Source organism: Heteronotia binoei, chromosome 12, assembly GCF_032191835.1.
Source record: "Heteronotia binoei isolate CCM8104 ecotype False Entrance Well chromosome 12, APGP_CSIRO_Hbin_v1, whole genome shotgun sequence".
NCBI lineage: Eukaryota > Metazoa > Chordata > Lepidosauria > Squamata > Gekkonidae > Heteronotia > Heteronotia binoei.
The window spans coordinates 4,666,758-4,673,445 of record NC_083234.1 but is presented as its reverse complement, the minus strand read 5'-3'; positions in this window follow the sequence as shown (position 1 = coordinate 4,673,445).

Below are 6,688 nucleotides of genomic sequence, written 5' to 3'. Positions count from 1 at the left end.
GTGAGGGGAGAAGATATAGGAGATTGTAGGCCGCTCTGAGTCTCTGATTCACGGAGAAGGGCGGGGTATAAATCTGCAATTCTTCTGCTTCTTCTTTGAGGGAACACTGCCAGTAACCACTGTTACCAAAGGAAACAAAAAAGGCCACAAAGCAGAGAGAGAGAGAGAGAGAGCAAAATCTCCCTGGGAAGGGAGTTCCAAAGTCTTGGTGCCACGCTTAAGAAAGCCCTTTCGTGCGTTGCCACCAGTCTAGTCTCAGATGGCAGGGACAACTGAAGCAAGGCCTCTGTATATGACCAGAGTGAAGGTTCTTATGGGGGAAGGCAGTCCTTAAGGTATGTGAAGAAGTGTGCTTGCACATGAAAGCTTAGACCTTGAATAACATTTTGTTGGTCTTACAGATGTCCCTGGACTCAAGCTTTGTTCACTCTAGAACATGGAAGTGACGTGGGCAATAGAAGAAGAATTGCAGATTTATACCCCACCCTTCTCTCTGAATCAGAGACTCAGAGTGACTTACAATCTCCTATATCTTCCCCGCCCCTACAACAGACACCCTGTGAAGCGGGTGGGGCTGAGAGGGCTCTCCCAGCAGCTGCCCTTTCAAGGACAACTCCTGCCAGAGCTCTGGCTGACCCAAGGCCATTCCAGCAGATGCAAGTGGAGGAGTGGGGGATCAAACCCGGTTCTCCCAGATAAGAGTCCGCACACTTAACCACTACACCAGACTGCCTCTCTACTGGATTCCATGTGGCATTAGAAATGTTCCCAGTCTCTATGATCTGTACCATCAAGATTCAGCAAAATCCTAGAGTGTCAGTGACATCCCTTCCAGGTTTCATGCAAACATGACTCTGCTGCATCAGTAACATCTTTGTTCTTATCCCCCCTAGAAGAAGAACTTCGCTTCAGCCAGCTTTCCCAGCTCTTTGTTTCTTCTCCTCCTCTCACCCGCACGCAAACACACACACACACACACATATACTGATCATGAGGGACAAATAATCCAGAGTCTCTCTCTCAGAAGTGAGGAACAAATGGGGGGGAAAGGTTATTTCTTTCATTCCAAACACACACAAATAAGCCAATGGAAAAATCTAAGTGGTAAAAAATAGAAGGCAGAATATGAAAACAAAGCCCAGTTTCTTGCTATATAAAAAGCATCCATGACATCAGATACTCCCCCAAAGAAAGGGTCACTGTTCCCACAGCAGGCATCTGGAAGAGAAAAGGCCAAAGAAAGGCCGAAGCTGCCTTCTGGCTAGCCCAGACTTCAAGGAGCTTCTGTTTAGCCAGCCGGAAAACAAGGGGCTGCTCATTTACCCCTTCTTCCAAAGGAAAACCTATTCAACAGATGATTCCCTCCAAGATAAGGAGGTTCTTTGCACCCAGCGCTTGCAGAAGAAGAAAACATTGTTTTGTTTTCTAATCAGAGGACAGAAGATGATGATATTGCAGGGGTGGCCAACGGTAGCTCTCCAGATGTTTTTGCCTACAACTCCCATCAGCCCTAGCCAGCATGGCTGATGGCTGGGGCTGATGGGAGTTGTAGGCAAAAAACATCTGGAGAGCTACCGTTGGCCACCCTTGTGACATTGGGTTTATATCCTGCCCTATACTCTGCATTTCAGAGTCACAGAGCAGTCACAATCTCCTTTGCCTCTCCCCCCCCACAACAGAAACCCTGTGAGGCAGGTGGGCCTGAGAGAGCTCTCCCAGGAGCTGCCCTTTCAAGGACAACTCCTAGGAGAGCTATGGCTAACCCAAGGCCATTCCAGCAGCTGCAAATGGAGGAGCGGGGAATCGAACCCGGTTCTCCCAGATAAGGGTTCATATCCTTGGACTTAACTTTCCCTATGAAGAAAGATTAAAATGCTTGGGGCTCTTTAGCTTGGAGAAACGTTGACTGCAGGGTGACATGATAAAGGTTTACAAGATTATGCATGGGATGGAGAAAGCAGAGAAAGAAGTACTTTTCTCCCTTTCTCACAATACAAGAACTCGTGGGCACTCAATGAAATTGCTGAGCAGTAGGGTTAGAATGGATAAAAGGAAGTACTTCTTCACCCAAAGGGTGATTAACATGTGGAATTCACTGCCACAGAAGGTGGTGGTGACTACAAGCATAGCCAGCTTCAAGAGGGAATTGGATAAGCATATGGAGCAGAGGTCCATCAGTGGCTATTATCCACAGCATATTGTTGGAACTCTCTGTCTGGGGCAGTATGCTCTGTATTCTTGGTGCTTGGGGTGGGGGGCAAAGTGGAAGGGTTTCTAGCCCCACTTGTGAACCTCCTTTTTTTTTGGCCACTGTGTGACACAGAGTGTTGGACTGGATGGGCCACTGGCCTGATCCAACAGGGCTTCTCTTATGTTCTTATGTGTGACACAGAGTGTTGGACTGGATGGGCCATTGGCCTGATCCAACAGGGCTTCTCTTATGTTCTTATGTGTGACACAGAGTGTTGGACTGGATGGGCCATTGGCCTGATCCAACATGGCTTCTCTTAGGTTCTTATGTGACACAGAGTGTGGGACTGAATGGGCCATTGGCCTGATCCAACATGGCTTCTCTTATGTTCTTAACCACTCCACCAAACTGGCTCTCAGGAGTGAACTACAACACACATTGTGTTATCGCCACTTCTGAGCCAAGATGTGCCTGTCAAAATGGCTGGGACCATGGAAGGGAATGTGGCTCTTTAGCTGCCTGGCCTCTTGAGTGAGTAAAATGCTCTCGATCCCGCTGAAGTTGAGACTTTGAAAGGATGTTTGAAGGCCGGACAAAGGCCCAGGATAGAAGACTCCATCCTGGTGATTTGCAGCCTTCACGGAGTGTTTGTAAACAACCTGTCTCTGGGAAAGGAAGTCCTGGAACAAAGGCAGATAATGGGATGTCCCTTTCCATGTTGTTATCATTTCCCCTCGGCTTGCCAGCTTCTGAAAAGGGTGCTGAGCCCTGGCCAGTTTGTGGAAGCCATGTCGCCTGGGATTCAGAATGGCTTTCAGGCAATCCAGATGTCTATGACTGTCCCTAGATTAGCCTTAGGAGTGGCAACAGATACTCAGTCAATGCATATCAAAACCCATTTAATATAATGAAGGTAACAAAGCCCAGGCATGTACATTGGCAGCTAAAACCCAATTTATTTTAAGGGCACCTACAGTGGGAAGCAGCGCGGCTTTTTTTGGAGCAGAAACTCCTTTGCATATTAGGCCACATGCCCCTGAAGAAGAAGAAGATATTGGATTTATATCCCGCCCTCCACTCCGAAGAGTCTCAGAGCGGCTCACAATCTCCTTTCCCTTCCTCCCCCACAACAGACACCCTGTGAGGTAGATGAAGATATTGGATTTATATCCCACCCTCCACTCCAAAGAGTCTCAGAGAGACTCACAATCTCCTTCCCTTCCTCCCTTACAACAGACACCCTGTGAGGTAGATGAAGATATTGGATTCATATCCCGCCTTCCACTCCCAAGAGTCTCAGAGCGGCACACAATCTCCTTTACCTTCCTCCCTCACAACAGACACCCTGTGAGGTGGGTGGGACTGAGAGGGCTCTCCCAGAAGCTGCCCTTTCAAGGACAGAGACTCAGAGCGGCTCACAATCTCCTTCACCTTCCTCCCCCACAACAGATACCCTGTGAGGTAGATGAAGATATTGGATTTATATCCCGCCCTCCACTCCGAAGAGTCTCAGAGCAGCTCACAATCTCCTTTACCTTCCTCCCCCACAACAGACACCCTGTGAGGTAGATGGGGCTGAGAGTGCTCTCACAGCAGCTGCTCTTTCAAGGACAACCTCTGCCTGAGCTATGGCTGACCCAAGGCCATGTTAGCAGGTGCAAGTAGAGGAGTGGGGAATCAAATCCGGTTCTCCCAGATAAGAGTCCGCACACTTAACCACTACACCAAACTGGCTCTCTGTAAGAAGAGCCCTGTAAGCTCTTGGAGGATTGGCTACACCAGGGGGTGTGGCCTATTATGCAAAAGAGTTCCTGCTACACACACACAGACACAAAAGCCCTGGGAAGTAAAATTCCCTGACCTGATGCCCATGGGCACCACACTGGGGAACAGGGCTACCAAGTTCCTGCCAGGGGCGGGGAATCCCCCATTTTTGCAGACCCCAACCCACTGGCAGGGAGAAGGCCACTGGGGGGATCCCTACCTCTGAAAGAGTCCTGGTGCCATGGGATGTGTGCGGTGCCAGAAGTGACATATCGCACAGGACACATCACGTGGGGACTCTGTAGGAATTGTGGGAAACGCTATGGTTTTATGCAGGGAAGCTCTAGCAATTTTTTGGGGGAAAACTCTATGGTACCATAGTGTTCCCCCCAAAGTGCTAGAGAGTCCTACATGAAACTATAGAATTTCCTGCAAATTCCTAGAGCCCCCCCACAAGCGTTGTGCCTGGCGTGAGACGTAACTTCCTAGGGATTTGGAAACCCTGTTGGGGAACCCAGTTTCAGACTGTAGGTCCTTCCTGGTATTCACCAAGTGTTTTAGAAAGTGTGCAGGGTCAGATGGGGCTTTTGCCCAGAAAGGCTTCTGATTGGCCAAAGGAGATCTGAATGCAGATTTTGAATTAAATTTTAATTTAATTTGCAATTTATACCCCACCCTATCCCGCAACTTACAACATTAAAAACCATTACATTAACAATAAGTGAGGCATATCAAAGTAAACATATCAAAATTAAGCTATTCCATAAATATAATGCATAGAAATTAAATCAAAAAGACCATAAGCCTGAGACCAGAATTCGAACAGTTGGTACAGCTTCAGCTAATTGGCACAGCTTTGGCACAGCTTCAAATAATCGGCACTGCCTAGGAGTATCATTCAAACACTTGGCACAGTCGAAGCACATAGATAGTCAAGTGCTGGGGAAGTGAAGATTTCAGAGGACGCCTGTTAGATCAATTAAAAGCCTGGCGGAAGAGCTCTGCCTTACAGGAAACTTAGATAAGTCCCGCAGGGCCCGGATCTCCAGAGGGAGCTCATTCCACCAGGTAGGGGCCCAGACTGAAAAGGCCCTTCCCCTCGTTGAGGCCAATTGGTTGAAGTTGCTTCAGCATCAGCTGCAGCCACCGCAGCACAAGGGTCATCACTGGGTGATGGAATGGAAGCTGCGCATGCAGAAGAAAACATTTCTGAACAGCATACTCATTTTTCAAAAGCTTCTGATAAGCAGAGCTTCTGCCTGAAATGTCAAGGAGTTCATACCAGGGTCACAGGGCTATAACCAGAAAATTTCAGGTGAGGGGGTCCAGGGAATAAAATTTTTGGTGGAGGGGCTCCCCACTCTGGCGGCCCCACTCTCTCCGCCGCCGCTGCTTTGACGGCCCCGCAATCTCCTCACCGCTCTGTCCGCCCCGCCCTCTTCTGCGGTGCCTCCCCCTCTGTCACGTTCTCAGGGTGCAGGCAGGCAGGAGTCCAAAGCCAGTCCAAGGTCAAAGTCCAGGAAGTCAAGCAGGAGCCAAGTCACCAATGCAGAATCACAAACTGGAATCATAAGTCAATGTCCAGAAGCCAAAAGGTCAGGGTGCCAAGGAAATCAAGCAGGTCAGAATCAGGAAGGAGCATGGATGCAAGCCAGAGAATAGACTTGTTGCTTCCACAAGGTTACCAGGTCCTGGTTGGGAGCTATATGGGAGTCTCAATCAGCCTGCTCCCTGGGTGGCAGCGACTCTGCTAGAACTCAGGGCTGAGAGATCTGAAGCATCGGTGTGCCTCATGTCTTTGCTCTGAAAGTTCTTTCCGGGGCCTGCTTTGAACTCTTAAGATGGGAGGGGGAGAGCTTGGAGGAGATTGATTGTCAACAGCTGACACTGGTGCCTGGAGAGTGATTGATGGGCCGGCTGCTGTTTGTTCAGCTGAGGAACTGGCTGGCAACTCTTCCAGGTCTGTTAACCCTTCCAGCTCCTCCGCGTCAGGGCTCATGACACCCTCCGTCCCTCCCACCCATTTGGTAAAGCGCAGGCTCCCAGGGCTCTTTCAAGGAGGCCCCCTCCACGCTGATCAGTGGGAAAAGCGCACTGAGGCCGGCAGCTCCTCTGCTGGCTTTCTGGAACTCTCCGCACATTCAGCGCTGGGGCACCAGCGTTTGGGAGGACCAGTCGATAATAAAGAGCAGATGTTGCACTACCATCTTCATCGCCGCTATAATATAGTGGGATCTGTGCAATGATGAGGCAAGGCGGTAGTGCAACATCAGCTCTTTATTGATTTCAGCATAATCAAGGCTAAGCATAAGAATGACTAACTGGGCCAATGGGGCCAACTATATACACATCCGTGTTCCCGCACAAGCATTGGATTGGCCCATTCAAACCAGTAGGGGGCCCGTGATTGGAGCAGGGCATCGGGGTTTAGGATTGTTCCCAAGTCCCCAAGCTCTGGTCATCTGGCTCCAACTCAAAGTTGAACTTGTGGATCTTCTAACAAAAATCTGTACTCTTTCATTGAAATCTGCCTCCGTTCCTGAGGGCTGGAAGGTAGCAAATGTCACCCCCATCTTTAAAAAAGGTTCCAGAGGAGATCCGGGAAATTACAGGCCAGTCAGTCTGACTTCAATACCGGGAAAGTTGGTAGAAACCATTATCAAGGACAGAATGAGTAGGCACATTGATGAACACGGGTTATTGAGGAAGACTCAGCATGGGTTCTGCAAGGGA